General features: G+C 32.6%; 1 pseudogene; it reads right to left on the reverse strand.

The window, feature by feature from the left end:
- Nucleotides 1–457: 457 nt before the first annotated feature.
- The window catches only part of LOC102026854, a 30,978-nt pseudogene continuing 15,267 nt past the window's right edge, over nt 458–16,168 (reverse strand).

Here is a 16,168-nt window from a genome sequence, read left to right on the forward strand (position 1 = left end):
TCCAAACATCCTCAAGACCTTCTATTATGCACTAAGGTTAGTAAAACAGAATTCAGTAACCTACTCTTGTCAACATTACACAGGAAACATTACATGATGGATTCTGACTTTGTATTTGATAATACCCACAAAAAATAAGGCATCAGAGTTTTGACACAATTTGGTGAAATTAAATGTGAAAAAATAAAGCACATCATATTAGACTTCTTTTTATATACCTTCATATTTTTCTCATTCAAGGTGCATCCAGAGCCCAAAAAGGGATGTTTATTTCATTTAGGAGGAGTTTTATTCATTTGCAAATCCATTACAATGTTTTGTAGGTGATGACTAATTCAGCTTTTACCACTGTTATGTAAAGTAAATTTTAGTCACCTATTACGATTTTACTTAGACATGCTCTTCTTTTTTTTTTAGAAGTTTATTTCAACATTATTTACAAGTTCAACTAGTGATTTCACATCAGAGTTCTTTTCTTGTGCAGGTAATGGACAAGTTTTAGAGTTACCACCAAGCTCACTAAAGCACCTGCAGAAGCCACCACTTTTGAAGCAATATCTACAACAATCCCATGAACTTTGGAGTCTATAACATCTCTAAATGAAGAGTCATCTGACAACAAGAGAATGGGTTTTAGGAGGCTGATTGTCATTTTGTCCTCTTCAGCGGTCCCTGTGACTCTTCAGTACCTAGATGAGGCAGGGAAAGTCACAGAACACAGAGGGGAGTCAGAAGAGAAATGATTGCAGACTAAAACCCTGTAGTGGAAATACAGCAGTGTAGAGAGCACCTGAGCCTCTGATACAAAGGCAGAGATCTTCACATCAAACTTCTGATAATGATAAGGATGGATGATGGAGAAGCCAGCTGGATGGGAGGTGGTTTGGTAGCTTTGCAAATTAAATTCAGAGCCATCTGGTACAATATTTCACTGCGAGAGAGAAGATGTGTCCACAGTGGAGGTTGCCCACCAGTCATATGAGACTAGTTTGGTGTTGGGGTCATTCCTGCTTCAGACTCTAACGTCCACATAAGTTGGTGGATGAAAGTATCTCACTACAGGGTACTTACTGTCTTTGTAAGGTGGTTGATAAGAGTAGGTTTTGAGGATCAATGTAAAGATACTTAGTTTCACATAACCCATTGGAGGAAAAAGACATTCAGCATGGGTGTGTAACATGTCAATCTTATTGCAGTAGCACTTCACTGTCATTCTGAATTCACTAGCTTTGTATATTTTGCTTGAAGAAAGATCTTTCAAGAGGATATGTATTTGATTTTCATAGGTGATTTTATCATTTTGAAACTTATGTTTGTTCTACATACATTCAGTTATATGTGAAACCATACTAGCTCCTCAGACTGAGCTGTGAGTACAGGCTGGCCAGATGAATTTCTCACTCTGAGTCTACCTAAGTTGAGAGATGGTTTTATTGGTTGCTGTAGATCATAAACCCATCTTGGGTACATAGCTCTCCTATAACTATAGAAACTGGTGCTCACAGAGAGACTCAGGATCAATCACCATGAATTTTGTATCTAGTTGAAGGTTAAATACCAGCTTGAGTGAAAATAAATGGCTGATAGAGTAGGTACATTTCAGAGAAATTGGTTTAGAGGAGATATTTGCTGAGGTGTTATCTCAAGACATTTGTTGCTTCTATGCTGACCCCATTGTCATACAGTTGGCTCATACGGATGTTTCTATTTTCAGTGTTCACAGATATTAGCTTCGCAGGAAATTTTGGTGTAATGAAAGTCATGTGTGTAACATTATACAGCACAGCAGATCTGTAGCACAGACAGCTTATGATGAGAAGCTGATATTGTGTCCAAGAAACTCAAATGAAAACTTCAGAAGCTCAGTGTAGAGATGACTGTTACCTTGCATGTAGTGAGTTACTCCAGTAGCATTGAGGGTACAAGAATAGTAATCTTTTGGCTGTCAGTCAGAAGGTAAAATACTTGTCTTAGTTCCTCCTGCAGGTCAGACTGTAGGGTCTTGAAACATCACCAAGTTCAGTAATCTATCCACTATCAGGTAACTGTTTTATTAGCTCCAGCAAAGCAAATCTTTTATCATAAGTGAATTTTGCTAGTTGTTTACTTGATTATGAAAAATCTATATGAATTAAAGCAAGTAAAGTGATATGAAAACATCAGAAGTAAAATAATTGCATTATGAATTTTAAATTAAATGTAAAAATGTGTATATTATGGCCCACTTCTGGAATGGTAGCATAAAAAGCACTGCCAAGCAAAACTTCAGATATTTAAGATTTCTGGAAAATACATAGGGCACTTAGCAGATAAATAAATATTTGCATAAGGAAATCTGTTAAATCTCAGTAACAATAGCAGTGTAGTCACTTGAAAAATATTCCATCCAAATTTCATATCATTAGAATTAAAATATGGTGTTCATGTCTGGAAATTTTCATATTGTACATTTTTTCCTGATTCATACATGGTATGGCATATGTAGATATTTTGTTCATTTATAGCTGACTAAAATTTTCTGTATGTATATGCCACATTTTCCTCATCCATTCATAATTAGATGAACATTTGGTTTCTTTATACTTTTTGGCTATTGTGAGTAATACTGCTATAATAATTCTTGTAAAAGAATTTGTAGGGACATTTATTTTCTACCCCATTAAGCATGTAGCTAGTAGTGGAATTGGTCATATATTTATGTTTAACTTTCATGTCTGATAAATTATTATTATGTTTACATTTAGCTTTTTAAATTATTATCAAATGTCTTTTGACAATATAAAGATCATTTTATGTTCCCAAGAACAATGAATATGGGTCCCACTTACTCTGCATACCCATTAGTGTGTATTAGTTTTTGTGCTATTTCTTAAATTTTAGCTTTCATATAAACTGTGAAGCAATGTTTAATTCTGACTTTGAGTCTTTTTCAACTATTTGTATACTTTGTTCAGAGAAATGTCTACTCAATCTCTTTGGACATTTTTCCTTTCTTCCTTTTTCTTAAAAAGTGTGTTAGTTCTTTTTTCTTTCTTCAATTGTAAGAATCTTGGACAATGTATCCCAGAAAAAGACCATTATTAGATATATGATTAGCTAAAATTTCCTCCTATGTGGCAGTTGTATTTTTGTATGCTTGACCTTGTACTACTATGTAGACTGAATGCTTTCAAGTTGAATGAAATTAAATATATATATATGTATATAGATAGATAGATAGATATTACATTTCATAGAGAAGAAATCAAAACCTAATAAAAAATCATGAAGATTTACTACTGTATGAATTTCTTCTTTTATGAGGTACCTATTAGTTTATGGCTTTGATCATTTTTGAATTACCTTTATACCCACTGAAGTTTAAGGATTCACATTCATTATTTTGCAGGTGGCTACCAAGTTGATTTTGGCAGCACAGCAGAAAAGAGTGGTTCTTTTTCCATTGAATAGTCTTGACACTGCTCTTCAAAGAGAATTTACTATAGCTACTTTGTGTTATGTTTAGACTATCACTTTCATTTCATGGATCCATGTGTCTCTTTATGCCTGTACCCAGCTCTTTTTTAATTATTTTAGTTGTGCAGTAAATTCTTAAACTACTATTAAGGAATTTCCTATATTTATACTTCTCTTCAACAAATTATATCTACTTTTGGACCTTTGCAAATCTTTTTGAATTTTAGTATCATTTTCTCATTTCTGAAAAATAATTGAGGTTGGACATTAGATAGAGATTCTGTTAAATCTGTCAATAAGTTTGGTGAGTAATGACATGTTCATAAAATGTATTTTTCCAATCTATAAACACAGAATGATTTTCTATTTATTTACCTCTTCATTTGATTTCAAAATTGTTTTGTTATTTTCAGTATGTAAGGCTTCAAAGCCTGAGGAGACTTTCTCTTAGACAAAGGTCTTTTTTATGTTAATTTTGCTCTGAGTTAATATGTGTTTATGAATATAAATGCAGATAATATTCAATATGGCTTAATGCTGTTCTGATAATCTCCAGAAATTACAAAAGAAGAGAAAATGAATATTCAAAAATATTTGTGACGGATGTTCACTATGTTTTGACTAGAATTTCCTCCCTTTCACTGATTATATAAATACACATCAATCTTTTGACCAGCTGATGTATATCTGTGTTGTTTCAACTCAGGGGATATTATGAATATTGATGCTATAAGCATTTATTTTCATAAATCATGCTGAAAACAAACACTTTTCATTGTAGAGAGGTTGAAAATATGGTGAATGTTTAAATTTTCAAATATATTACAGTAAAAGTATATTGGTATTTCTTCTCAAAATACTGCTCTTTGCTTCTAACACATTTGTCTCACATTCTGGAAATTTTTGAAACAAATTCTGAAAGTCTTCTTTCATATCTTTAGTTGCGTTCTCATGGCTGCTGACATGTTCTCAATCCATTTAGCACATTTACATTTTATGGTCATTGCGACTTTGTAAAGAGCCAGAAGTGTCACAGTGCCAAGTCTGGTGACCAAGGTGAGTGAGCACACAATTTTAATAAAGAACTTGCCTTTATGTTGGATAGCACTTGGGAGCATAAGTTTTTTAGTCCTATCTGTAATGACACTCATGAATGAGAACTTCTGAACTGCTACAGAAAATGACAAGAACGATGGGGAAGTCTGTTCAATGATGGGGAAACATTTCAGGGGAAGTAGTGGCAATGTGTCTCTTACGATAATAATTTTTCAAAATTTTTGGTCTTTTTGAGAAAGGATCTCACTCTGCAGTTCAGACTGGCCTTGAATTCACTTTTTAGTTCAGACTGGCCTCAAACTCGTAGTGATCCTTCCATCTCAGTCTCCCAAAGGCTAGGATTACAGGAATGCATCGCCCCTCTTGTTTTTCAGATTTTGCATATTTAAACCATATGTTCCACCATATTCTTCAGTCACACCTCATATTGAACTGTGAATTTGCTGAGTATTAGAGTAGATTTAGCATATAACACTAATTTTGCTACGTAGCTTTAGAAGTTACAGTAGCACAATACATATATGAAAGTCTCAGTTTTGTATCTTTATTGATTTCAGGTGTTACCAAACTTCTCAATTTAAGAAACTGTGTTGCTAGTATAATAATGATTGATGATGCTAAGCACCATTTCAAGAAAAGAACAGGGAAAATATCTTTATGACATTGTGATAAAGACTGTCTTTTTTCTTCTCTCTTTTCTCTTCTTTCTTTTTTCTTCTTCATGTTATGGTGAATTTAAAAAGGGCAGTCTTAGCTACATTTTGCTCATTGCTGAGGCAAAATACTCAATGCCCAAAATGAAGGAAGGAAATGTTTATTTGGCTCACAGTTTGTGGAGGTTTCAGTCCATATTCGGTTTGGTCCAAGGCAGAGGGGCACATGGCAGAGGGCAACAGCTCATGGCAGTGTAACATAGCAAAAGCAGCAAGGGTAAAAAAGGGAGGAGCCACAAGCAAACCTCTTTCCCTGCATTATATTGTATGCAAACTACCCATGCAAGGGTGGGTGTAGCACTCACACCCATAATGCCAGCATATGACCATGAATCAATCATAAACTCTAGAAGCCAGATCCATGGCTGTATGAGGTTTTGGGTGTACATTCAGACACAAACCATAATACAGGGCTTTGCACTTCAATAATGCCATAAAAATGTAAAAAAAAAAACCCTCGTCACAAAAATAATGGCAGAAAACTTCCCAAAAGTGGATATACAATTTGATACACAAATAAATGAAGTAAATAGAACTACAGACAGCCCTGACCAAATTTAGACTACACCAAAACATATCATAATCATGATCCTAGAAATTCAGCACAAGAACAGAATATTAAAAGCTATTAGAGAAAAGAAATTCATCACTCATAAAGGAAAGCCCATTAGAATCATGGAAGACTTCGCAACAAAAACCATCAAGGTAAGAAGACCTAGGGCTAAACTACTGCAAATCCTGAAATGAAACAACTTCCATAACAGACTGATGTACCCTGAAAACTATCTTTTGAAAAATGGAGAAATAAGATACTTCCATGACAAAGAGCAACTGAAGGAATTCATGACCACCAAACCAATGTTGCAAAGAGTACTGATCACAATTACAACAATAACAACAGAAAGAAACAACCAGGAAGGGCAAGCAATGAAACAGAGGGGCAAAGCAGAGAAACAAGAGCAAGAAAATATTGTGACAAATGTAAGCCAGTACACATCAGTTATAACCAACAATGTAAATGGCCTCAGTTCACAAATCAAAAGAATAGGACTGACAGATTGGATCAACAAACAAATCCAACAATATGCTATATAGAAGAATCACATTTAACTCTAAAAGAAATTCATGGACTGAAAGTCAAAGGAGGGAAGAAAAATTCCCATTCAGCAGGAAACCAGAAGAAAGAAGAAGCACTTATTCTGTTTGCAGACAATGTTAACTTCAAATCAAGAATGATCAAAAATAAATAAAGAGGGCCACTACATCCTTGTAAGGGGAAATTTTAAGAGGAAGATATAACCATAAAAATGTATGCACCAAATATGTGAGCACCCAATTTTATAAGACAATGACTAATCAAGATGTAAAGTTAAGTAAGAAATAACACAATTGTAATTTGAAAGATTAATACCTCGTTGTGAAAGAGAGATAGATCAACTATTTTAAAAATTTGCAAAGAAATATAAGAACTGAATGAACCCTGTGAACAAGTGGACTTAGTATATGTTTTCAGAATGTTCCTCCCAAACTCATAAGAATACACATTCTAAGCTATACAGGGGACATTCTCTGAACTAGACAATATTGTAACCCACAGAACATGCTTATGTAAGTGCAAAGGAATTGAAATTATCCCCTGCATATTATCCGACCATGGTGCAATGAAATTAGAAATGAATTGCCAAAGAAACCTCAAAAGTTCCATAAACACATGGGCATTATATAACACCATCCTAAAAAATCAACCAGTCATATGAAATAAAAGAAGAAATTACACAATATCTACCACATAATCAGAATACAAATTTAACATAATAGAAATTATGGAATGAAATGAAAGCAGTACTATGAGGGAAATATAGAGCCAATAATTCCCATATCAGGTAAAAATGACAAGCACAAACAACCGAATTTTGCACTTCAAGCGTCCAGAAAAGGAAGAAGAAACACAAGCCTAAAACCCACACAAGGCAGGAAATTATAAAGATCTGAGCAGAAATTAATTCAATTGTGGCTAAAACAGCAACATTAAAAAATTAATCCATTGAAGAGTTGGTTCTTTGAAAGAATAAATAAAATTGATGAACCCTGAGGCAACTTTATCAAAAAAAAAGAAGGAAAAGACTCAAATTCATGCAGTGAGTTGTTAAAAGAGTGAAATCACTACAGATCCTGTGGAAAATCAGAGGATAATCAATACCTATTTCAAAAATCTTTACTTGCATAGGATGGAAAACACAGAAGAATTGGACAGATTTCTAAATACTTATGAATTACCAAAGTTGATTTAAGGAGATATAAAAGTTCTTCATAACACAATATTAGTTAAGGAGATAAAAATATTTTTAAAACTTTCCAACAAAGAAAGGCCTAGGTCCGGATAGATTTACTGCTGAAACCTACAAGAAATTTAAAGAAGATTAATGCCAATACTTCTCAAGCACTTTAATGAAATTCAAATGAAAACAATACTCCCTAACTCATTGCTGGAAGCAAGTACATTACTGACATGAAAAAAGAAAGAACCAACCAATAAAGAGAACTACAAGCCAATTTCCATAATGAACATAGATGCAAAAATCTTCAATAAGATACGAGCAAACAGAATGCAGAAAATGATCAAGGTTATACATCATGACCAAGTGGGTTTCATCCCTGGAATGCAAGAATGTTTCAACATATGCAAATCAATAAATGTAATACATCATATCAACAGAGCCAAAGACAAAAATCAGGTGATCATCTCATTGGTGTAGAAAAAGCTTCTGGTAATGCCCGAGACTCATTTATGATAAAAACACTACAAAAAATCAGAATAAATGGTCTTTTGTTACTTCAATCTGATAAAGGCCATCCTTGACAAATGAACAACCAACATCACGCTGAATGGAAAACTTAAAAATTTTTTACTAAACTCAGGAACAGAACAAGGATTGCACAGCCACCACCACCACTCCTATTCAACATAATTCTGGAAACATTAGCCAGAGCAATTAAAGAAGTGAGAGAATTAAAAGGAATAAGAATAAGAAAGGAAGACTTAAATTGTCATTATTCACAGATGACATGATACTCTACACAGCAGACCCCAAAAACTCCACCAAATGACTTCTAGATTTAATACCCAAATTTAGTAGTGTAGTAGATACAAATTCAACACTCAAAATCCAATTGCATTCCTGTACACAAATAACAAACTCACTGAGAGAAAAAGTATAGAAACCACACCCTTCAAAATAGCATCCAAAAAATGCAGCATATAGGAATCTATCGAACAATGGAGGTAAAAGATCTATACAATGAAAATTACAGTCTTCTAAAAATAGAGATTCTAGAGGATATTAGAAAATTGAGAGGTATCCCTTGCTCATGGATAGAAGGAAACAACAAAGTAAAAAATGACTACATTCCCATTTAATGCAATTCTGATTAAAATACTATTAGTAGACCTCCCAGGAATAGTGAAACCTTTCTAAAATACTTTTGGAATCAGACAAGACCTAGAATAGTAAAACCAATTTTGGGCAACAAAGGCAAGGTAAGAGGCATCACAATGCCTGACTTAACATTATACTAAGAAGCTACTGTGCTTAAATCAACATGGTACTGGCAAAAAAAGAGACTTGAGGATCTGTAGAGCAGATCAAAAGATGCAGAAACACTCAACCACTTTATCTTTAACAAAGGGGCTGAACATGTTCGCTGGAAGAAAGATAGCCTCTTTAATAAATTGTGCTTGAAAAACCGACTCTCCATGCTGAAGACTAAACTGGACCCATGTCTATCATCATTTACTGAGCTAATGTCAAAATAAATCAAAGATCTAAATATTAAAACAGAGTCACTCGATCTACAAAAAGAGAAATTAGGTAGAAATCTTGAAGATATAGGTGTAGGGCAGAGATTTTATGAACAAAACCCAAACTTCATGGGAAATACTTCAAAGAATCAACAACTAGATCTTAATTTATTAAAAAGCTTTTGTACAACAAAAGAAATCACAAATAGAGCGATAGGTAACTCACAGCAAGGAAGAAATTTAGCCAACTCTACCTTGGACAAATGACATATATCTAGAACATATAAAGAATGGAAAAATATTAGACCCCTAAATTCAAGACCCAAAAATTGACATCTGAGAAACATATGCATTTGTCAGATGAAGAAACACAAAAGGCGAATAAAAATATGAAAGAATGTTCCAGATCATTGCTCATTTGGGAGATGCAAATTAAAACAACAATGAGATTGCATCTCCTCACAGAAACAATGGCCATCATAAAAAATTAAAAACAGAAAACCAATAACAAGTGGTGGGGAGCTGGGGAAAAAGGATCTCTTCTCCACTATTGGTGGTAGTGTAGACTGGTGCATCCACTGTGGAAATCAGCGTGGAGATTCCTCCAAAACCTTTGATTAGAAATGCCCTTTTCCCAGCTATTCTGCTTCTGGCTATTTTCCCAGAAGATTTTAAAACGTTGTACCACAGTGATATATGTACACCTGTGTTTACAGCAGCACAATTTATAATACATAGATCTTGGAAGCAACCCAAGTGTCCATCAAGCAGGGAATGTATAAAAAATGTGGTATTTTTATACAATGGATTACTACTCAACTATAAAGAATGATAAACGAGTCTTTTATATGTAAATTGATGCAACTTGAGATGGTGCTTCTAAGTGAAATAAAGAAAAGGTTTTCATGTGCAAACTTTGTATTGTCTCCATAATATAAGAAGCAGAAAGAATAAATAAGATACAAAATGTACTATTAATATTGGGAAATGAGAAAGAACAGTTCAAATGGAATGAGAAACTGATGTTGGGGAAGGAGAAAAAAGGAAAAGAAAATAAAAATAAATAAATATATCTATACTTATATATACAAGATAGTTAAGACAGTCATACTACTAATTTCTATTCAGAGAAATGAAATTTTGTGTTTGTATTGTTTGATCAATTTTTCTCACCTAAATTTTGTGATCTGAGCAACTACTTTGAAGATACCAATGTGCAATGTATTAACCAATACATTGTATTAAAATTTTTACTCTCCTACTATTTTGTTTTAAAATTTTGTATTATTATTTTTATAGTTTTTTTCCCTTAAAATGAAAAATATAATCATATATTCACTCTTATCATTAATTTGTTCTTTAGTGAAATAAAATTATACCACACCTGCTGTATTTCACAGTAATTTTTCTTACTAGTAGGATTTCTGCACTCTTTATAGCTGTGTTTTGACTGTTTTAAAATTTACTATTTTGAAAAGTAAAACAAAGTTCTTGTCCTTATTAATATACTCCATTGCATTTGCTTGCTTCTCTATAATTTTTATTTCATTAATCTTGTATTTAAAATTTATATAATTGAATATATATTTCTATTTATTTTAGTTTAATAACTAAATCATTGAAAACCTATTAACATATTTTAATGTCCATTTAACCAAACCTGCAACCTCAGTTTATAGTGATTCCTCCATCTTTGAGAAGACTTTAATTCACTATTTAATTGGTATGTTTAGAGAACTAACATGCATACCCTCACCTCTTTAGCTTAAAATATTTTACCTTTGAGTATTTTCATTGATATTTCTCCTTACTTCTTTGATGCCTTGTACTTTTGTTCTGTGACTTCTGGTTTTTACATTTATCTCATTACATTTCTGTGTTTGCCTCATTCTATATTTTGATCAAACTTACAAAGCTTTCAAGTATCCTCATCACTTTATTGATTTACTATTGATTTGACTGTAAATCTTTTAAAAAAAATTTTAGTGTATTAACTGGCTGGAATTAATTCAAAGATACTATGCTCTCATACTTCTTGTTAGTAATTATTAGACTTCATCTATTTTTCAACATGGTAATTTTTAAGATACATTTATTCTATGATTTAGAACACTTAGGTTTAGGAGGTGACACCAAATTAAAGTTACGTTAAGTAAAATGGTCAATGATTGGTTTTAATTATACAATTACTGGACGGATTAAATGAGAAGTTTGAACAGTGCAGTCATGAGTCACCTATAAACTTCAACCTAGGTCTTGAGCAGAATGAGAAATGTCTTTCCTCCTCTCTCTTCCTCTTATTCTTTGCCCTCTTCTCTCTTCAGTTCTAATTAATACTGCATAGTGTATTAACTTCTTTCTTATTCTCAGTAGACTGATTAATCATCTACCAAATTAAAATTCAGGACTTCCACTACTAAAGTTTTTCTCTCTGCATTTTTCATTTCTGGTTTAAAACAAACATGCTGTGGATTTCACTTTCTTGGATGCAGGGAGATACGCATACTTACAGCAATTTTTTGGGAATAAGGTAGACAGTGTCATTAAAGAACACAAGAACATCTTTGCTAGCCTCATGATTGTAAGGAAATATGGTAGATAATAAAAAAGGTTAGTTTAATAAAATAAAATTGTTTTTGAAAAATAAAAAAAGAATAACTGTGCTGATTGTATTTATAATTTTATGTTTTTATTATAGAAAAAACTACTCCAAATGTGTGCTCTTCCTTAAAGTATAGACTGCATTTTGTTCCATGTTATGCATAAGAAATTATTTTCACAGGAACTGGGATGGCCAGGGCATCTCTGTTATTCATTTTAAGGCAATGTGAATGTATTTTCTGGGTTGCCTTCAGGTACACCCTTCAAATCTTTCAATTCTCTCACTTAGAAAAGAGTCCGATTGATGTCATACTGTATAAGCAAATCTGGGTTTGAACAACCTGAGTAAAATGTGCGAAATGGGAGGGAAGAGAATTGGAATGTCATCACTCATTTCCAGCAGGGAAGCTTAGTATCAGCACATTAACTTTTTATTGTTTGTCTTCATTGTAAAACTAGTCTCATTTCCTTCCCTTCTTTCTATACTCCTATCTCCCTTTCTTCTTTGTTTGCTTTCCATTATTCTTTTTCTTCTTCCTTCCTTTCCTTTCTTCTTTCCTCCCTTTAAATTTATCTTTACTTTTCATTCAGTCACATACTGCACATAGTGGCAGTGTCTGGCTTCAGTATTACCCCTAATATCCACCACATCAGTAACAAGCCCTAAAAAAACTCATTCTTCACTTGATTGTAGATTTATTCCTTCTAGAAATATTTATTTTAATTCTATTGCTTTTAATTGTCATGTTGATTTCATGTATAGCTTGAAACAGTTTTTATTGGAAAGTTACCTGCCTGAACTATGGCCTTCCTTCAACTTTATCAACCACTTTTCAAAATTAGTGCATGCAAATAAAATTCTGCCAGAATAGTTCTGCTTCATTTGCCTGAAGTCAACAATTTTCTCAGAAAGGAGACTTTCATGTAACCCCTTATTTACAAAAACAGTCCTGATCTTGTCTTCACTATGGAAAACTAAATACCACAAATTAATAACAAATTATGATAGACTAAATCATAATGTCCTCCCAAAGAAGTACCTATACAAATCTCTGGAACATTTGAACCTTTGATAAAAAGGAATTTGGATATATGATTAAGAATCTTGAGATGGGAAGATTTTCCTGCATTATGCAGGTGGCCCAGCAGTCACAGGGAACTTTGTAAGAGAGAGAGTGATGGAGCATAACTATAAGTCTAAGTGATGTGATGACAGAAAGAGAGAGGAGGAAAATATATGACAACAGAAGCAAAGATCAGAATTATGTGACTAAAATACAGAAATACACAGAGCTTGTAAAATCTAATGGGAAGTTTTACCTAAAGCCCCCAAATAATGCAAGCTTTGATTATTATAAACCCACACATAGATCTTGAAACTCTGAACTCCAGAAGTGTAAGATAATAATTTTGTATCCCACTAATTTTGTGATTTATTACATCAACAGCAGGAAACCAGTGCACAGGTAGGTTAGATAGTTCACTATTGCTGACTCAGAAAATTTAGAATTTCCTTAGTCCAAGGGTTCTAATTTAGGAAGAGTTGCACACCATAATTTCTGTTATAAACTTATTTAGAGATCTATTTGTACACCTTTTTCATATTTGTTGTGTTCATGACTTCCTTTCAACTCCATTTCCACACACTTATAACTGGTTTACAACATATATTTTAGAATATGAATCAGTCACTTTGCTTCTGATTTTCCTTCTCTCCACTCTCTCCAATTCATCCTAAATGGCTACCAATGCAGTTATGATCAATAATGCTTAAATTATGCATTTATCCCATCCTTACCATAGGATAACTTCTCCATAAACATGTACAGCAAACCTATGATATGACTCCTTTACTTCAAAAGTATCTCCTATAGCTATCTTGTTAATTTTGTCACAACTCTCTATGTATCATAAACTCTGATATTGTTTACACAAACATTGTTTTTGTATCCATATACCTGCCGCATTAGACCTCCTCATCCTCACTACAATTGGTAAACTATTCGTAATTTCTCAGTTTAGTGAAACATTGCCGCTTTTATTTAATTTTTCAAGGTAACATCACAATAAAATTTAATATATATGTTGATTTCTTTTGGACAGTGAGCTCCTGTAGAGCATAGCTCACATCTATTTTTTTCTATTGTTATGATTCATAAATAGGGTTTAATACATTTTATAACAATTTCATGAATTAATAAAATATAATTATTTTTGTTAGACCTCATTATGGGAGATCATGTCTTCTATAAGCAAAGTTATAATATTCAAATGATTCTATTGAATGAAACTTTAACAATAGATTATTTTCTTCTTTAAGAAGTCTGCAAGTGGCAGATATTCAGTTGTAAAATATTCAGTAAGGTCATATGCAAAGATGATTTCTGAAGAGCAACTGGATCACTTTCTTGAATAGAGATAAAGAAAAGTATTTCTTTATGTATATTTTTCATAACAATGATGCTAAAAACCTCTCAGCATTCTCCTAGTTCCTATTCATAGTAAATTATCATCATTATGTTAGCTGGGATAATCCAATATTTTTGAGTTAGAGCTGAGAAAGACATGCATCTTTCATACTAACTGCATTATAAAGTTTGGTAGAAATGTTTTGTAAAATAACTTTTAAAAGTTATTTGGCTTAGGAATTCACAAATAAAGGGTATTGCCTTGTGTCATTTCCTTTGTGACTACTTTATCAGTAAAATATAAAAATATGAATGCGATGGGCAGTTTAATTTAAGTAGCAGAATTCACGATATTCCATTTGTTGCATAAAATTCATTTTCCATGATAGTATTTTCAAAATGAAGTTGAAAAAACCTGGCAAAGTAAACAATACAAATCATCCATATATAAGAACATTTTAACTTATGTTAGAGGACAAAATAGCTTAATTTATCAAAACATGACTTTTTAAATCTCTGTGCTCTTGATCAAAGAGAAAGTACATGAATAAATGAAAAATAATGTGCCCCCCTTCTCTTCTCTATATTTTAATCACTGTATACATATTTTACTTGGTGCAAAGTCATTAAGTAGACCTCATTATCTACTTGATCTCACTGCTATTATTCTTATTCCAGTTAAATGAGTTAGTTTCACTGCTATGTTATATATTCGTTACTAAGGCAATATGCCCAGTCACTTCTTAAGCTATCTATAAAAGATAGTTAAGAATAATAAATTATTATTAGGAGGCATTGAATGATGTTCTACACCAGTAACTCTACTTTGAGAGAGGGCAGAATCATGTTTGTGCATCTTAATGTGATGTAACTTTTTTAAGAGGTGGCAGATTTTCATGAGTAGGCTGCTGCTGAGGTAGCAGAATTCAGTTTGGTGAATTCAATTATAATTAGACTGAGCAGGGTCAGGAAAAATAAAATTGTTAGCGTCTGCTCATCATTAGTTAAGAAAGGAGTGTAAGAGAACCAAGGAAATTAGATATCTACATTCTGGGCAAATGTGAAATACGAAAGTTTTCACACAGCAATTGGAAAATGGTATTAGTTTTGAAGAAATGCAGTATGAAATAAGTAGCATTTGGGTTCTTCTGTTTTCATTGTGACATTTTTCCTATCATGTGTATTTACAGATTGTTGCTGATTCTAAGATAATTTTTGGCTGCATTTTGAAATTTGTTCTTTCGGTTTGGTTAGATGTCATGATAGTTACAATTTATTGAAAAAACATGATTTTATGTAATATATAAATGAAAACCAAAGTGAAACACAAATAAAAATATAACAATAACGTGTAATATAGTTTATTTTCTGATTTAGAGTGATCATACAATCAAATAGTATCTTACACTTATTTTAGAGTTTAATGTTCAGATGATGCATCTGCATTTCCAAACCATGAGATACATATAGCCTAATTTGTTACTTTACATGAACATATTTTGTCAGATGGAGAACTTCAGTCATTTATTTGCTTGAGATCCATACAGCCAAAAATTGCCTTGCATGTGTCTTTTCTGGTTTAAGAAAGCCACTGAGTTCTGATACAGAGTTGAATTCTCTGCCTCTGTGCCAAGCATTTTTTTCTAAAATTCATGAATTTAACATGTACCAGGATTTATTGTTAGTGCAACTGAGCAAAGCCTCTCCTCTGAGTGTCTCATTCACCTATTTACACATTTGTTCATTCACTAAATAGAACACTTGGGTTCCTATCATACATTTTGGAGTACTTTCTGTAATGTTGGGTAAATCATCACTAACTGAACAAGGTCTCAAATTCTAAATAAGCTCACAGTAGAATAAAGAAAGCAAACATATAAATGAATAATTATAATTCATTCTACTAAATGAAAAGATTAAAAATGTTTCCCTGCTAAAGATAATGAAGAATGTACCAAAATAATTTTCCAAATATTCAAATTCTTGAGTAGCTCTATAACATGCTACCTCCACATAAATTGCAGCAGAAAATAAAGGTCAATTGCGTACTGACTCTAGACCATTTGCCAAATTTATAAATATGAAAATATTTACAGACTTCCTTTTTTTTTGGAATAATATTTCCATTAAGATCT

Source organism: Chinchilla lanigera, unplaced genomic scaffold (genome assembly GCF_000276665.1).
Source record: "Chinchilla lanigera isolate Chin_1 unplaced genomic scaffold, ChiLan1.0 scaffold00072, whole genome shotgun sequence".
Taxonomy (NCBI): Eukaryota; Metazoa; Chordata; class Mammalia; order Rodentia; family Chinchillidae; genus Chinchilla; species Chinchilla lanigera.